This window comes from Pseudophryne corroboree, chromosome 1 (genome assembly GCF_028390025.1).
Source record: "Pseudophryne corroboree isolate aPseCor3 chromosome 1, aPseCor3.hap2, whole genome shotgun sequence".
Lineage (NCBI taxonomy): Eukaryota > Metazoa > Chordata > Amphibia > Anura > Myobatrachidae > Pseudophryne > Pseudophryne corroboree.
The window spans coordinates 763,216,024-763,236,166 of NC_086444.1; positions in this window are offsets into that span (position 1 = coordinate 763,216,024).

Genomic DNA, 20,143 nt, shown 5'->3' on the forward strand with positions numbered 1-20,143 from the left:
AACTCATTGACACAGAGGAGTCAAGATTGGAAGCAAGGTCCGGGTCATTAAGGAGTATTGGCCAGTGTTTGTTTATAACGTTCTTAATCTCCCGCCACTCTTGGCAGAAGCTACCAACAAATCTGGGTTTCGTTTTTTCACCCTCCTTAAGTTTTTTCGCTCTCCTGCTTTCTTGAAAGATTAAGGCTTGTCTATCTGTGTGGAGAAGCGCCCTGCTTGCTTTCTTAATGCAGCGCATACTATATCCCCTTTCCTTTAGCCTAGTAGTAAGTTCTTTGCTCTGGATTCTGTAAGTTTCATCCTCTGTACAGTTTCTCCTCAGTTTGAGGAATTCTCCTCTTGGTATGTTGTGTATCGTGGCTGGGAAGTGAGAACTAGTATTGAGAAGCAAACTGTTGCTGGCTGTCTTTTTCCTAAATAGCTTTGTTGCCAACATGTCATTGTCATCTCTATAAATTCTTAAGTCCAAAAAGGGGATCTCATCTTTATCTATCTCATATGTTAGTCTTAAGTTCAAGGTGTTATTATTCAATTTCTTGATGAAGCTAACCAGTTGCTTCTCTTCTCCGTCCCAGATGATAAAAATATCATCTATATATCGCATCCATGAGATTATCCTCTTAGTGAACTCTTCATTCTCCTCACAGAAGACCACTTCTCGTTCCCACCATCCCAAATATAGGTTTGCATAAGTCGGTGCGCAAGCCACGCCCATCGCTGTTCCTCGTATTTGTGTGTAGAATACATCAGCAAATGTGAAGATGTTCTTATGGAGGACGAAGTGTAGTAATTTCAATAGAAATTCATTGAAATCACTAGGACCTTCCATTTCAAGGAAGTACCTAACCGCAGAAATACCCTTCAGATGGTCGATACTGCTATATAGGGATTCAATGTCAAGACTTACTAGGAGATGATTTCGTTCCAGTTTCACATCATGTAATTTCATGATGACATCTCCAGTATCACGCACATAGGATGGTAGACTTGTGACATGTTTACGTAAGTGAGTATCTATAAATATACTCGCTTTTTCAGAGACCCCCCCAATCCCAGAGACAATAGGTCTACCTGGGGGGATTTTGAGATTTTTGTGCACCTTAGGCAACAAATAAAAGGTTGGAGTCCTGGGATGTTCTACTCGAAGATATTCGCCTTCCTGTTTTGTTATCACCCCCTCAGCCAGAGCCTTTTCAATGATACGATTCAAGGACAGTCTGCAATTGTCCATAGGATTAAAGAGAGTTTTATTATAGCATAGAGGGTCATTGAGTTGTCTCATAGCTTCTTGATGTACATTTCCTTGGGCCAGATGACAAAATTACCCCCTTTATCGGATGGCTTAACTACCACATCCTCCCATCCTGCTGCCTCTGCACTGTGGCGGCACAACAGAGGAGGGGGAGTCCGGCTTGGGGACAGCAGAAGCAACTCGCACTTCTTCCTTCTGTCCCGGCATCAGGTGTAACCCAAACTCTCATCGTTCCCATTCACTGCAAAATTGCACATGGGACGACAGCAGAAAGGGGAACTGACCTATCGATGCTGGGACACCTTTACCTTATCACAGTGATACCTATATATATTATCTTACAGCCCTCTGTCTCTGTGTAAAATCACACATCACCGTGATACATGGTTATTTATTATTATTTTCTAACTGTGTCATAGATACTATAGCACAGTATTTCAGGGGTTAATCTTTTGCAATTATGGTATTCATCTGCCTGATTAATGCATAAGATGGTGATTATGATATGTATGTATTTATGGATCTAGAATGTGTGTCCAGATTTAAGTTCACATCACCAGAATATATGCAATATGGATTATCGATTCGGGTTTTGCTTAGGATACATTGTACTCATTTAGCCTGACTAAATCGAGGATAGAAAAACACACAGGCGGAGGTATCGGGAGAGAAGGACATAGTGTCTTTGGGAGAATCTCTCCTCCCCCCCTTCTTTTCCATCATGTTACACTGATAAATGTTTTACTTTATGGGATGAGGACTATGGTGTATTTACATCTACGATCAATGTCTAAGGTGTCACATTGTATTTAAGAATATATGGATCATATGTCTTCTAAGATATATCGCAGCGCATGTCTGATAGGATCGTCATCCTTGAAACTTAAGAATTTAACTGTGATGAATGTAGGATCATCCACAGACTCTAGTACTTTAGGGTGTGTTGACAATTATCACTTACAGTGATCTGATTAATATTCCGGTGCTCTAAGGTGTATTGGTAACTATCACTTACTGTGATTTGATCAATACCTACTATTCCTGCCTTCTTAGAGGACATTATTTCCGGTTCATTAAATCAAAGGGAAAGTGCTCTAGCTGAGTTTGCAATTGCCGCTAATCGGGTAATCAATATGAGATCCAATGATTTATTTGGAGAGATCTCTTGGAGTGTTTAACTACCCGATAAAATTGTTTAAACTTCATTTTCACTTTTGTTCTACAAATATTTATTGTTTCGGTAGAAGTTTGGTTATGTTCCAAAGAAATTTTCATTAGAAACCTCATATGTATATTAGTGAACTTTAGCCACATATACATTATATGTATTTGCATACAGTGGATTTTTGAATCACTGTAGGTCAACATTGACCGATCTGTGTTTGTTTATGTCTGATTTTGACCACATTATTTTAAATGTATCTAATAAATGTTAAGTTTTAATTCCCTAATTATTACATATTTGATTATAATAAAAGAGTGCGCCACAAAGTAAGCTTTCTTTGGTAGATGACCGTCTTATGGTCATTCCCCTCTCTGTTCCCTTTTAGACACTGTATAATGCTTACAAGCGCACCTCCAGCTTAGTTATATATAGGTAAGGGCACTCTGCTCTTTTGATCTTCCTTTGAAGGCTGGTTTTTGATTCATTATCTTTTTTCATTATTATTCTCATTGATAGAGCCTGTGCATAGCCCCATAGACTATACGTCTTTCTCCCTTTAAATATCTATTATATACTGAGCCTGGTCTCAGTCTCTGGCTATTTTGCACGGCAACGGCTAATTACATGCACAGCTTGCACTTTAAATATTATAAGTCCAAGGCATAAATATAAACAGGAAGGAGATTTATTTATCCAAGATATAACAGTAGCATCAAACTATGGCGAGTTTTTCAGTAAAGAATGCCCTAAGTGGGCGGCGCAGAATGGAAGATTTGAGTAGTATTTTCCCGGACACCATGGGGGAACAAGATAATGAATCCAGGTGGGATCAGGACCTATTGAAATTGAAACAACTATTACAGAGACAAATACGCATAAATTGGGATCTCACGAGTCTGGAAAACTATTTAAAACATAAAATTTCTCCTAGAGGTCTAAGACCAAGGGTATTTCCAGCCTTTGATTTAATCACTGAAAATCTGAACAAAGAATGGGAAAATTGTCTCCTTAAATGCTCACAGGAGCTAATGAACATCCTGGTAAAACATGACAATCTAGTTTTGGAGGAGGTTGGTAAAGAGGTGGAAAAACTTACTAAAACATTGGAAACATGGGAAAAGGATACCCAGTTTCAGAAAATGTTTGAAAAACAGGAAAAGGAATTGGAAGCATATGAGGATACAGTGATAGAAAGAAAGAGGAATAAATACATGCGTGACAAACGAGATTTCTCTAGTAACAAGATCTTTAAATGGAATAAAGGATTCAAGGACCCGGACAGGAGACAAAAGTATCAAGAATCTTATACATCTTCAGAGATTGAATCCTCAGGAGGAGAGGAAACATATGATACTCAAGGATTAGACCCTAGAAAACAAACTAACACAGAGCCGGATCCTTTTTTAGGGGGCAAGCGGGGAGGAAGAGGTCTCCCCGCAAAAGAAAGACGAGGAGTGGGTCAAAGAGGAAGATACGAGACACAGAGATGGGAAACACCTATGACAGACAGATACCCCAAAAGGAAGGTGAACTACAAGAAGAAATACTAGAAGAAAACACCCTATTGAAAGTAATCAACTTATCGGATCACACTCTAACAAAAGGACAGGATGCGGTTCTGAAGAAGGGTCTATCGTTTGCCCCACAAAAAAGCTGTAATCGTTTTCAATGGGAGAAAGATATCAAGTTATTTGGATGCAAACTCTTATTGATGAATTATCACGCACGAGGGAATTCAGATCAGAGGGATGACCCGTCCCTGCACTCACAAACCGCAATAGAAGGAGGAGACACGGATACCATATTGCCCTTAGAAGGTATGATCGATCTTGATGAATATGATCATGAAATGATATCCATTTTGGAGGAACTATCAAAAACCAATAATACCAATACTGAGACAACAGGAAGGGTCATCTGTAAGAAGAAATCCACTTTCTTCCCCCAGGACCAGATATGTCCTGAAGTAAGGATATTTATGGATATGGTAAGTCGTGACCTTGATAAGATTTGTGCACGCAAATTGAGATATAAGGACAATCTCACACGTGAAGAGAGGACAGCCCTAAACGAGATCAGTAACTGGGAGGATGTGGTAGTTAAGCCATCTGATAAAGGGGGTAATGTTGTCATCTGGCCCAAGGAAATGTACATCAAGGAAGCTATGAGACAACTCAATGACCCTCTATGCTATAATAAAACTCTCTTTAATCCTACGGACAATTGCAGACTGTCCTTGAATCGTATCATTGAAAAGGCTCTGGCTGAGGGGGTGATAACAAAACAGGAAGGCGAATATCTTCGAGTAGAACATCCCAGGACTCCAACCTTTTATTTGTTGCCTAAGGTGCACAAAAATCTCAAAATCCCCCCAGGTAGACCTATTGTCTCTGGGATTGGGGGGGTCTCTGAAAAAGCGAGTATATTTATAGATACTCACTTACGTAAACATGTCACAAGTCTACCATCCTATGTGCGTGATACTGGAGATGTCATCATGAAATTACATGATGTGAAACTGGAACGAAATCATCTCCTAGTAAGTCTTGACATTGAATCCCTATATAGCAGTATCGACCATCTGAAGGGTATTTCTGCGGTTAGGTACTTCCTTGAAATGGAAGGTCCTAGTGATTTCAATGAATTTCTATTGAAATTACTACACTTCATCCTCCATAAGAACATCTTCACATTTGCTGATGTATTCTACACACAAATACGAGGAACAGCGATGGGCGTGGCTTGCGCACCGACTTATGCAAACCTATATTTGGGATGGTGGGAACGAGAAGTGGTCTTCTGTGAGGAGAATGAAGAGTTCACTAAGAGGATAATCTCATGGATGCGATATATAGATGATATTTTTATCATCTGCGAAGGAGAAGAGAAGCAACTGGTTAGCTTCATCAAGAAATTGAATAATAACACCTTGAACTTAAGACTAACATATGAGATAGATAAAGATGAGATCCCCTTTTTGGACTTAAGAATTTATAGAGATGACAATGACATGTTGGCAACAAAGCTATTTAGGAAAAAGACAGCCAGCAACAGTTTGCTTCTCAATACTAGTTCTCACTTCCCAGCCACGATACACAACATACCAAGAGGAGAATTCCTCAAACTGAGGAGAAACTGTACAGAGGATGAAACTTACAGAATCCAGAGCAAAGAACTTACTACTAGGCTAAAGGAAAGGGGATATAGTATGCGCTGCATTAAGAAAGCAAGAAGGGCGCTTCTCCACACAGATAGACAAGCCTTAATCTTTCAAGAAAGCAGGAGAGCGAAAAACTTAAGGAGGGTGAAAAAACGAAACCCAGATTTGTTGGTAGCTTCTGCCAAGAGTGGCGGACGATTAAGAACGTTATAAACAAACACTGGCCAATACTCCTTAATGACCCGGACCTTGCTTCCAATCTTGACTCCTCTGTGTCAATGAGTTGGAAGAGATCACCCAATCTCAGGGACAAACTAGTAAGAAGTCACTTCTGTCGAATGCCTAGGCGGAGACCTACAATGAAAGGAACTTATCCCTGCAGGAAGTGTAAGGTGTGTGACCATGTGGACACCAATCCCATGATTAAAGACAGGGATGGCAAAAATGTAGAGATGAAGGAATTTACAAACTGTCAGTCATCGAATGTCATTTACTGCATCCAATGTCCCTGCAAGATGTTATATGTGGGCATGACCACAAGAATGGTGAAGGTGAGGATCATGGAACATATGGGTAATATTAGAAATGTAGAATCAGACTTGGCAAGATTTAGACAAATAACATCAGTTGCCAGACATTTCTACTATCAGCACTCCAAATCTCCCTGTGAACTTAAATTCTTCTGTCTGGACAAGCTAAAAATGGGCATCAGAGGTGGCGATTCAGAAAGAGAACTACAAAAACTGGAAAGTGAATGGATCTTCAAGTTGAATACGGTGGCCCCAGGTGGCCTAAATGAGAGTATCAACTATAGTGTATTTTTGCCAACATGACACACTCCTACAGTGTCAATCATTGGAACACTATGTCTCCGATAACCCTTGTAGAACACACATTCTTCACATTAATCAGTACCTTTGTATATATCACATCTCAAGAGGTTGACTCTTTTTGTCCCCTATATGTCATTATGTCCTCCACTGATCTACTTTTGAGATCACATCTCAAGAGGTTGACTCTTTTTGTCCCCTATATGTCACTAATGATCTACTTTTGAGATCTGTATTATTATATGTAGACATCAGCAATACCCTATATGTCTGACAGTTTATTCTTTTGCCTGCTTGGGCCTATAGAACTTCCTTTATTATTTGTGGTTGGAATTTTGTGCATTTATTAGCCCATGCAGAACACAAATCCCTCTAATTAACCCACAAGTCCTGATACGTGTATTTTTATATGCTGACGATTGAAACATACAGACGCAAATACTACATTATACCATAAAATAAGATAAAAAGTTAATCTTATTGTGTTCCCTCTACTGTACTTTGATAGAGGCTTGTACTCTACATTATAATACCTGAACTGTTGTATGAGATAAAAAACCCTGAATTAGTATAAGAGCTGTGACGCTCACCCATCAATTATGATACTTATTTGGCACTCATAGGCTGATGCTTAATTAGGACTGCAGTCTATTGCCTTTAACCATCGGAACCCACTAGGGAATGTCGGAACATTTGTCACCAAGTCTCCTGTTTTCAACTATAGGAAAACATTGGGGACCTTAGGAACATCTGCCATCCTATCTATATCCCACCTGCCGGCATTAACTTTTCTGAGGCAGGCAGGTTGTCTGAATACTTGCTGCTCTGATAAGTGTATACTGGTGGAACTGATACAGCAGCGATCCATGGGATCAATGATGGTCCTGGTCAATTACTATTTTTTGACATGTCTACTAAGGGAGCGGTCTCTCCGCTAGACATTTAATTGATTTTAACAGATCGGGATATATCATCTGCTCAGATTCTGACTGACTCCGATATATTAGTGGCTGGATATAAGATTTCAGCATGACTAACATCTGACACATACTTCAACCAGGGGTGCTCTTGATGCACTATTGGACATGGTTAGGATATAGTCATGGTTACTAGCCAGCTATATCACTCTTCATAGGAAAATTATTTGACATGGGTACTATACATGCACGTTTAGATATGGTTAGGATACAGTTATGATTGCTAGTCAGCTACACTGCTTCTCATATGGGAGACGGACCATTTTTTTCTACATATGAAATGGGGGAGCACATCTTATGGAGTCTGTCATATGAGTGTTCTCCACCTACTTAGCAAGGGGGGCATGATGTTAACCTTGCACAATTTAGAATGCATACAGTGTCAAAATAAATACATTTTAAGGCAGATTACAGATGCCGTTGCTGTGCGTTCTTATCTCCCAAATCTCAGTTAATTTAATCCTTTTTGTAGTGTATTTATAGTTAATTTAGATTTACCCTTTTTTTTTCCTTCCCCCCCCCTTTTTTTGAAGTACAATTGTTCCGTTTTAGTCATTAATGGAAGACATATCCACTATGAGGTATTAGTCATATCCAGATACAATCTGCATCCTACACCTAGGAAAATTGACTAAACCACAGGCTGATTAGCTAATATTACTATCCGGGTGTAATGTTATCGAACAAATTAGGATTGTTATTTGTTATTGAACTTTATTTCCATCCTGGCACGTTACCACTAATATATTTTGTACTATTATGTATTACATTTTACCATATGCGGACAATGTTCTTTATGGTTATTAAATTAGTCCGTAATATGCACTGTTTTTGGCCCTTTGATTGCTTTAAAGAGTCTAACAAGAATGTATAATTGAAAGCCACGCCTATATTAAGATTGCTACTTAAACAGCTCTGACAGAGAGACCTGTCAGATACCGATGTGAACAAGCCTGTTGTGAAACGTACGTCATCGGCATACCAGACTTACACAGTTTCCGGGGGTGTGGAATCTCCAAACCCGACCCGGCGTCTGGTCACGTGAGCGGCTCTCGGCACTCAGCGTGCACACATGAATGGTGACACACACCCACTCTTTTTGCAATTCAGAGCGGCTCTCTCATCCACATCAGGTCCCCTGCTGCCTCTGCACTGTGGCGGCACAACAGAGGAGGGGGAGTCCGGCTTGGGGACAGCAGAAGCAACTCGCACTTCTTCCTTCTGTCCCGGCATCAGGTGTAACCCAAACTCTCATCGTTTCCATTCACTGCAAAATTGCACATGGGGCGACAGCAGAAAGGGGAACTGACCTATCGATGCTGGGACACCTTTACCTTATCACAGTGATACCTATATATATTATCTTACAGCCCTCTGTCTCTGTGTAAAATCACACATCACTGTGATACATGGTTATTTATTATTATTTTCTAACTGTGTCATAGATACTATAGCACAGTATTTCAGGGGTTAATCTTTTGCAATTATGGTATTCATCAGCCTGATTAATGCATAAGATGGTGATTATGATATGTATGTATTTATGGATCTAGAATGTGTGTCCAGATTTAAGTTCACATCACCAGAATATATGCAATATGGATTATCGATTCGGGTTTGCTTTGGATACATTGTACTCAATTAGCCTGACTAAATCGAGGATAGAAAAACACACAGGCGGAGGTATCGGGAGAGAAGGACATAGTGTCATTGGGAGAATCTCTCCTCCCCCCCTTCTTTTCCATCATGTTACACTGATAAATGTTTTACTTTATGGGATGAGGACTATGGTGTATTTACATCTACGATCAATGTCTAAGGTGTCACATTGTATTTAAGAATATATGGATCATATGTCTTCTAAGATATATCGCAGCGCGTGTCTGATAGGATCGTCATCCTTGAAACTTAAGAATTTAACTGTGATGAATGTAGGATCATCCACAGACTCTAGTACTTTAGGGTGTGTTGCAATTATCACTTACAGTGATCTGATTAATATTCCGGTGCTCTAAGGTGTATTGGTAACTATCACTTACTGTGATTTGATCAATACCTACTATTCCTGCCTTCTTAGAGGACATTATTTCCGGTTCATTAAATCAAAGGGAAAGTGCTCTAGCTGAGTTAGCAATTGCCGCTAATCGGGTAATCAATATGAGATCCAATGATTTATTTGGAGAGATCTCTTGAAGTGTTTAACTACCCGATAAAATTGTTTAAACTTCATTTTCACTTTTGTTCTACAAATATTTATTGTTTCGGTAGAAGTGTGGTTATGTTCCAAAGAAATTTTCATTAGAAACCTCATATGTATATTAGTGAACTTTAGCCACATATACATTATATGTATTTGCATACAGTGGATTTTTGAATCACTGTAGGTCAACATTGACCGATCTGTGTTTGTTTATGTCTGATTTTGACCACATTATTTTAAATGTATCTAATAAATGTTAAGTTTTAATTCCCTAATTATTACATATTTGATTATAATAAAAGAGTGCGCCACAAAGTAAGCTTTCTTTGGTAGATGACTGTCTTATGGTCATTCCCCTCTCTGTTCCCTTTTAGACACTGTATAATGCTTACAAGCGCACCTCCAGCTTAGTTATATATAGGTAAGGGCACTCTGCCCTTTTGATCTTCCATTATCTTTTTTCATTATTATTCTCATTGATTGAGCCTGTGCATAGCCCCATAGACTATACGTCTTTCTCCCTTAAAATATCCTGTGGATACTCTGGACCTCAGAGAAACAGAGTTAACCATGGTAAGTCTACCATAACTGTTGGTTTTTGTCTAATAGCACAGTCACTAGACTGCCAGGGTAAATCTAAAACATATTACCTGCATTGACAGGAAAGCATTAACCCATTGGTATTTTCTTGTCACTGACCGCAGTGCAGCATTAACCTTTTACTGGTGTACACTGGCGTGTGCCACCATTATGATAATAATATAAGCACAGTGGTTCACAGCAGTGTGCAAAAAATATGTATAAAAACAACAAATAAAAACTTGTGTGTGATAGGATCCAAGCTGTGCCACTGCTTTCATAAATATAAGCACTGTGAGTCTACAGTGTGAGTTGTCATTTGTGAAAAAAAGTTGTTTTTATTTTTTTTGTAGAACCTGTGAGTTCAATAGAGCTCAGTACGTGCCGTGCTGCTGCATTAATAAATATAAGCACTGAGTCAATATGGATCTCGATCAATAGATAGAAAAGCAGGATCAGCAACCAAATACTAGTGTTGTGGCTGCTGCCAGTCATGATGATTGTGATGCAGTAAGCAGTACTTTAATATCACCTAAGCTGGTGCTCAAGGGCATAGAGGTTTTAATAAAGGGCACCTGAAATCAAAACAATACTTTACAATGCTACATAAAAAATACATCATATCTAATAAAGGGAAAGTTCACTGCCAAAAAAATATAAAATTGCCAACACTGGAATTCATCATTAGAGAAGTCTCTATGCTTTGTTGTATTGGGTATGTTCTCTCACACATGATGTGTCCACATATATCCATCCAAATATTGCACCAAATAGCCATGAAATTTCCTCCTTAATCATGCTAAGGGCCTTATTCAGGCTTGCTAGCAAACCAAAAAAGCACAATTGTGATGATGTAGATGTAGAACTGCAATATCAGAAATTTATCTTATGTCAGAATATGTAACGCAATGGCTTTACTTCACCTAGATGGATCAATAGCAAGTTTTCTTTATATAACCTTATGTATGCACAAACCTGGGAGAAGAACTGATGGCTCTTAGAGCCAGGAAATTAGATAAATGGTCTCTTAACCAGAACCTAGCAATAATATGGGAGGAGAATTTATGTTCAGGGGACAGACAGCGACCGCTTATCTTGTACCAGTTAAATGTTTGGGGGTGGGAAACTGCATCCTTCAACCTCAAACCACCAGACCATGTCACGCTGGGCCAGGAATAATAAATAAAGTACAATGTCTGTGTCCCATCTGGGCTAATGCCCCATTTCCAATCTATTGCAAGACAACTATGTGTAGAAAGCACATGATCCCTGACATGTCCAGTGGCCAGCATTGAGCTGGTTAAAAAACACAAAGGTGGGAGGGAGGGGGACAGCTCTGAAAGTTTAAAGACACTTCCCCCATAATGCTCAAGGCTCACTGTCTCTTAGGGATTCAGTTGCAAACTGAGAGATGAGACTTGAAACTCCATTGTGAAGTCCCTCACATCAGCATCATCTAAGTATTTTAATGTAAGTGCTAGGTTCTGCATATTTTATTACTTAATTGATTAAGATTTATATGTACCATATGTTTCTATCCATGTATAATCATTTTGTATACTCTTACCATGGACGATTTTGTTTTAATTAAAAATATATTTAATTCTAGCATATTCTCTGTGTCTCTTGGTGAATCTGCAAAGCTGTGTGGCCCAAGCTACATACCAAAGTTTAAGTGAGTTTGCAATCAGCAATTCTGGATACAGATAACTGCAAAAGAATGCCTGGGGTATATACGTTCATGTTTTGTATTTCTTTTGCTGGTTGCAGTTACCGAGTTTTCATTAACCACATGTGCTGAGGTAACCATTGGTGGTGATTCTCAGATTGAATTGCCTAGAGAATCGGCTGACTAGTCGTGACAACATTTTTGGGCAAAAACCATGTTGCGCTGTAGGTGAGGCAGGTGGAACATATGCAGATTTATACTTGGGTTGAGTGTGTTCAAACTGAAATCTAAATTGCATTGTAAAATAAAGCAGCCAGTATTTACCATGCACAGAAACAATATAGCGCACTCAAATCTAAATCTCTCTGCACATGTTACATCTGCCTCACCTGCTGTGCAACATGGTTTTACCCATTAGTGTGCTTTTTTTTAACCCCCAAAAGCACTAATCCTATGTACTCAGGGCCTGATTCAGGTCTGTAAGCAAAGCAAAAAAGCACACAGCTGGTTCAAAACCATGTTGCACTGCTTCCTTCTTTTATCCTTGATAATATATTGTTTAGAGATAAATATTTTGGGAGTCATTCCGAGTTGTTCGCTCATTATTTTTTTGTCGCAACGGAGCGATTAGTCGTTAATGCGCATGCGCAATGCCCGCAGTGCGACTGCGCCAAGTAAATTTGCTATGCAGTTAGGTATTTTACTCACGGCATTACGAGGTTTTTTCTTCGTTCTGGTGTTCGTAATGTGATTGACAGGAAGTGGGTGTTTCTGGGCGGAAACTGGCCGTTTTATGGGTGTGTGCGAAAAAACGCTACCGTTTCTGGGAAAAACGCGGGAGTGGCTGGAGAAACGGAGGAGTGTCTGGGCGAACGCTGGGTGTGTTTGTGACGTCAAACCAGGAACGAAACTGACTGAACTGATCGCAGATGCCGAGTAAGTGTGGAGCTACTCAGAAACTGCTAAGAAGTGTCTATTCGCAATTTTGCTAATCTTTCGTTCGCAATTTTGATAAGCTAAGATTCACTCCCAGTAGGCGGCGGCTTAGCGTGTGCAAAGCTGCTAAAAGCAGCTTGCGAGCGAACAACTCGGAATGAGGGCCTTTGTGCGCTTGCTATTTACCGTAAACTTGCTAGGTGCCACACAGTCACCCATTTCATTCCTGGTTGGTGTGGTACACTTTTGACACCTAGGCTAGATAATTCCACATATTTACAAAACAAAGCTAAAAGGTTTTAAAGCCATTTGTTATGTATTCAACCTCAGCAGTGTTATATTCACATTGAAAGATATTCAGAACAAGTTTCATGTTCCCAACTCTATTTTTTCATGTATTTACAAGTTGCTAAACCAGATTGCGCTCTACCTTGTGTTGTGGGTGCGACTTGCAGTCCCCACAGATAACAGTCCTTACTTGTTTGTTTTTTTAAATTGAACCCTTATAAAACTTTGTATCTTTCCAAGGATTTTTGTAGGTGAACACAGATAAGCTTTGTTCCAAATGTGTTCTCGGGTGGCAGTCGGATGTATTAGATATTATTTCTCTTAAGGTATTGCTGGCTCACTGAGAAGATTCTACACTCCAACCTTTTCAAGTGTTTCGTATTAAGGGGGTTATTCAGAGTTGTTAGCAAACTAAAAAAGATAGAAATAGGGAAAAACCATGTTGTACTGCAGGTCGGGCAGATGTAACATGTGCAGAGAGATTTAGATTTGGGTGGGTTATATTGACTCTGTGCATAGTAAATTATGGTAGCTTTGTTTTTACACTGCAATTTAGATTTTAGTTTCAACACACCCTACCCATATCTAATCTCGCTGCATATGTTACATCTTCCTCACCTGCAGAGCAACATGGTTTTGCCAAGTTACTATCTTTTTTTAATAACTCTGAATAGCCTCCTCTTAAGTGAGCCTTTATTTGTCAGAGCCAATAGCTATATATGGTTCCAGGGAAACTGGATCTTTTAAATGGCAAACATTCTGATCCTCCCTTGTTTCATTCTATGTAGGCAAGATTATAAAGTTTTTGGATAAAGTGATGTTATCTATTATTCAACCATTTGGCCTCCATTTGGTCAAGGATTCTATGTCTATTCTATGTGCTAACTTTGCTTGTTGGGACCTGGGACAAACTGTTGTGCTATTAACCCTCTACTTACCAGTGCCGTAACTAGACATTTTAGTGCTGTGTGCCAAAAATGTCATCAGCGCCACCACCCCTTTATATAAAACAGGGGCAGTCTGCGCCCTAGGCGCGCACAAAAAATACAGGGGCGTGGCCACAAAATAATACCAATTCATATTACGGTGCACAGTGGTCTCAATTATTCAAATTACACCACACAGTAGTGCCACTACACCAGGTAGAGCCCCTTTTACACATTACGGGGGACAGATTCCCCTTTTAACACATTACGGCAGACATCGTCCCCTTTTTACACATTATGATAGAGTCCACCTTTTACACATTATGGCAGAGTCCACCTTTTTACACATTATGGCAGACAGCGTCCCTCTTTTTACACATTACAGAAGACATTCCTCCTTTTTACACATTTCGTCAGACAGCGTCCCCCTTTTTACACATTACAGCAGACAGCGTCCCCTTCTTACACGATATGGCAGACAGCGTACCCTCCTTACACATTACAGCATACAGCTTTTCATTCTTACACATTACAGCAGACAACATCCGCCTTTTTACATATTACAGCAGACACCGTCCCCCTTTTTACATGTTACGGCAGACAGTGTCCCCTTATTTACACACTATGGCAGAAAATGTCCCCTTTTTACACATTACGGCAGACAGCATCCCCCTTTTTTCACATTACGGCAGACAGCATCCCCATTTTTATACATTATGGCAGACATCATCCCCTTCTTACACATTACGGCAGACAGCATCCCTTTCTTGCACATTACGGCAGACAGCATCCCCCTTTTTACACATTACGCAGACAGCATCCCCTTCTTACACATTACGGCAGACAGCATCCCCCTTTTTTTACACATTTCAGCAGACAGCGTCCCCCCTTTTACACATTACGGAAGACAGCAACCCCCTTTTTTACACATTACGGCAGACAGCATCCCCCTTATTACACATTACGGCAGGCAGCATCCCTTTATTACACATTATGACAGACAGCATCTTCTTTGTTACACATTACAGCAGACAGCATCACCTTACTACACATTACAACAGACAGCATCCCCTTATTACACATTACGGCAGACAGCGTCCCCTTATTACATATTATGGCAGACAGGGTCCCCCTTTTTACACATTACGGCAGACAGCATCCCCTTATTACACATAACAGCAGACAGCATCCCCTTATTACACATTATGGCAGACAGCATCCCCTTTTTACGAAATACCGACGCCGGAATCCCGACCGCCACAATCCCGACCGCCACAATCCCGACATATTCTCCCTCCGTGGGTGTCCACGACACCCATAGAGGGAGAATATAATAGTGTGCCGAGTGTGGCGAGCGAAGCGAGCCCGCAAGGGGCTGCATTCCACCCGCCACCCCTGTCGGGATTGTGTGGTCGGGATTCCGGCGTCGGTATTTTGACCGCCGGGATCCCGTCCAGCGGGATTACGTACTGATCCCCTTTTTACACATTACGGCAGACAGACAGAATATATAGATAAATAGATGAGGGAAGCTCATCCCAGCGTTGACAGTGTAGGTGGCCAGCCTATGTAGAAGGAGAGGGACAGCTGCAGCAGCGCCACCACTAATTACAGTGCGTTGCTGTGGCTCCCTCCTCCCCCTCTCCCCTTTTCCTTCTCACCTGCCCTCAGAGCTGCTCCTCTCCTTGATCCGGCAGTAAGCACACACAGGCGGCTTGTAATGAGTCAATTTAACTCATTACAATGCCGCTGACTTTAGGGAATGCGGGCAATTGCACCCTCAGGGCATCTGCGCTGTGTGTCAGGCACACCTAACACACACAAAGTTATGGCCCTGCTACTTACTGTTATAATTACTGTTGATAAAAAGTACTATATACTGTACTTGGTGCCTAATTCAGGAAGGATAATTTTTGAGATTAAAATAGCGTTTGTTTAAAAACTGTTACAGCTAAAAATCACATGTGAAGAGCCGCCCAGAAAGGAGGATAGATGCCCACCACTGCATTCACAAATTTGTGTATGTATTCGCATAACTGCAATGCATATGCAGAAATTGAGCTCCATCTGCAGTTGCGGTTTATCTGTACCCACTCAAAATAATGCAATTGCAGTAGCACTGGACACCATGGGGTTTATTTTCTAAAGTCCTGATTTTTTCCGAATTTGTTTTTTTTTTTCTAAGTGTCAACACGGGAATTTACTAAGTTCAAATCTCAGCAGTGTTTGGGCTATTTGTAATGGTTTTCATGACAGAGATCAGAAATACGAATGAATGAACCAACGGTCAAACGCGGCTGTTTGTTCATACAACATGGTAATTTACTATTCATTCGTATTTGGATGATTGTCCGTGAATGCTCAATTGCAGTCATATTTTTTTGCGATTCGTAAAAAAAAAGCAGCAAAAAAATAGACCTGCTTTTTCCTGGCGTGTTTACATGTGTGGCAACTTCCAAATCAATCACACCTGAATTAGGATGCCTATAAAAGGACCCTAGGCCCAATTCAAACAACCCACACTCAGAAATGGCTGCTGGACTATGGTGCAGTGATGTTTTGTGTGCTGTGGAATTCCTGAGACTCAGACATCAGCCTGGAAGAAAGCAGGGCCAGGAAACAACATGGTCAGCAGGTTGTACAGGTTCTGCGGAAGCTGCGCAGGCCTGGTTTTCTTTAGGGGGCATTTAAACTTAAACGCATTGCCCGATGACAAGGTCATACAGATGTTCCGTCTAAATCGTTCAAACATTTTCAGTCTGTATGACCTTGTCAAACTGGACCTAGACCCTGAGACAGCACGCTCTCGCCTTGTCTCAGGCCTGCACAAACTCCTGGCTGTGTTGCACTTTATGGCTACTGGTAGCTTTCAGGCTGTGTCTGGTGATGTCATTGGGATCTCACAGCCCTCCTTTTCCAGAATCCTAACAAAGGTAGCGTATACCTAACATCCTCATCTGTTATTTTGTTGTTTTTAGTAATGTCAGTACACAGTGATGATGTTATGTCATTTAATCTCAGTACCCTTTTTTTTACAAATATGCACACAGGTGTTGGATGTTTTGCAGGCCCACATCGATGACTCAACCTGCTGCCCTACCCAGGTGTCTCAGTGGCATGCCATCAGGGTAGCTTTCTATGGCCTTGCTGGCATGCCCAATGTGCTGGGAGCCATAGATTGCACACACGTTCAACTGACACCACCTAGTAGCATGCAGCATATATATACCAATAGACATCTTGACCACTCTACAAATGTCCAGGTGGTTTGTGATGCAAAACTCAAAATAATGAGTGTTGTTGCAGGTTACCCTGGAGGCTGCCATGACTCCTTCTTCCTCAGTCAGTCATCCCTCTTTGATAAATTTGGACAATGCCAGATGGATGGCTGCTAGGTATGTGAGTTGATATGTGTAGGACTTTGTATACTATGGCCAAATCCACTGTGTTAGTTATGTATTGCTGTATATGTACTTTACACGTGTTACTATATATGTCTTTCATGGTGATGGGGATATGGCTGTTTCTCTTGGCTTCTGACTCCATTGTCCTGTCCTGAGTCCCCTGCTTAACACAATTACAATAATGCACATAAGTCCACACGGAATGTGATAGAAAGATGTTTTGGGGTGCTGAAATCTAGGTTTTGGTGTCTGGATAAGTCTGGTGGGCTTTTGTTGTATAGTCCCTTAAATGTGACCAGAATTGTGTCCTGCTGCTGTTTTCTTCATAACATGTGTTTGCAACAACATCTGCCACATGTTGATGAGGAGGATGAAGAAAGCAGTCAGCAAGCAGAGGAGTTAGATACATCTTGGAGTACAGATGTAGGGAGGCAGGTAAGGCAAGAGCTTATAAATCTACATGTTTAAGGTAAGTATATGTGTATCAGTATTTTTTGAATTTTTACTTTGTAACATAATTATTTTTTTAAACCAACTCAAACATGTTACTTCATCAGAATGTATATGATTCCAAAGACATACAAGCATACACTGGCATAGTGACATACAAATGCAGCATGTGTATTGTGTGTTCCTGTTTTGAGTACACATCATATTATGGTGCACATGTATTAAGGCTGGAGAAGTCATTAAGCAGTAATAACTGGAAGGTGATAAACCATTAGGTAATCCTGATTGTTTTTGAAAATGCTAGTTACTATCTGAATGTCTGCTACATATTAACTTTACACTTCGTCATGTTTTTTATCTTATCCATGCTGAATACATCTGACCCTATGTGTGGTGTTCCATGGTATTTAAAGGACACAAACTTTGTATCATCCAAAATGTTTGCTTGTTCAATTCTGCATGTTTTATAGACACAACACAAGAAACAATATGTATCCATTATTACACACATTACTTTTGCAGTTGCAAGACACAAACATTAATGACAAACCTAAAAAAAATCTACCATTATTGTTTGCACATATTCGGACACTTGCCTGTTGAACAATACTGTTATTGTCCTAATGGCGTAAAGTTTTAAAAAAATTAACATCACAAAGACAAAAATTAGGTTGTATGGGTCATGTGTTAATCTGCATGGCTGTGCAGTAGTCAGGGTGCTATATATGAGACTGATTAGAATCTGGTAATAATAATTAGATAATCAAAGACTGTTGGCTCATTAATGCATGCAACTCACAATGGGGGTAATTCTGAGTTGATCGCAGCAGTAAGTTTTTTAGCAATTGGCCAAAACCATGTGCACTGCAGGAGGGGCAGATATAACATTTGCAGAGAGAGTTAGATTTGGGTGGGTTATATTGTTTCTGTGCAGGGTAAATACTGGCTGCTTTATTTTTACACTGCAATTTAGATTTCAGTTTGAACACACCCCACCCAAATTTAACTCTCTCTGCACATGTTATATCTGTCCCCCCTGCGGTGCACTTGGGGGGTAATTCCAAGTTGATCGCAGCAGGATTTTTTTTTAGCAGTTGGGCAAAACCATGTGCACTGCAGGGGAGGCAGATATAACGTGCAGAAAGAGTTAGATTTGGGTGGGTTATTTTATTTCTGTGCAGGGTAAATACTGGCTGCTTTATTTTTACACTGCAAATTAGATTGCAGATTGAACACACCCCACCCAAATCTAACTCTCTCTGCACATGTTATATCTGCCTCTCCTGCAGTGCACATGGTTTTGCCCAATTGCTAACAAAAATCCTGCTGCGATCAACTTGGAATTACCCCCATGGTTTTGCCCAACTGCTAACAAATTTGATGCTGCGATCAACTCAGAATTAGGCCCAATGGGGGTAATTCTAAGTTGATTGCAGCAGGAATTTTTTTAGCAGTTGGGCAAAACCATGTGCACTGCAGGGGAGGCAGATATAACATTTGCAGAAAGAGTTAGATTTGGGTGGGTTATTTTGTTTCTATGCAAGGTAAATACTGGCTGCTTTATTTTTACACTGCAATTTAGATTGCAGATTGAACACACCACACCCAAATCTCTCTCTCTCTGCACATGTTATATCTGCCTCCCCTGCAGTGCACATGGTTTTGCCCAATTGCTATAAAAAATCCTGCTGCGATCAACTTGGAATTACCCCCAATGTGTAGCACAGATAACATTTCCCTGCCAAAAAAATTGACAAAGACTGGTAAATAGCAGTGTGAATAAGAAATACACTTGTAAACTTAGTTTAGGGATAATTAATGATGTTGTTTAAATTAGTAAGGTGCTAACAGGAAAATCTATAGTGTCAAACATTGTTTTTTTTTGTCTCCAAACAGAAACCACTACATTTGGCAGTTATTTTTTTGTGGGATTCTGCTTGGATGCTGCTTTGCCTTTACCACTGTCGTGTGGGCATGTTCTGGTGGAACGCCTTGGTGGTGAAGCCACAGGTGATACAAGTGGAGCTGTCGTACCAGAACTGGTGCTTTGTTGCTGTTGCAGCTGGGAACTGAGTGTTCCATTGAGGTTAGTGAGGCTGGCATTGAGTTCACGTGTTGCTGCAGTGTGATTTTCCATGATGCAGGATATAGATTCAATAAGCATTTGATTTGTTTCTAAAATGTTTAGGTAGCTTTGCTGTTTTCTGTGATGTTCATCCATTAGGCGTTGTAAGTTTCCCATTACATGTGTCATGTCTGCCCGCATTATTTAAATGGCGTTTGCCATTCACGTGGTTGGTTAATTTC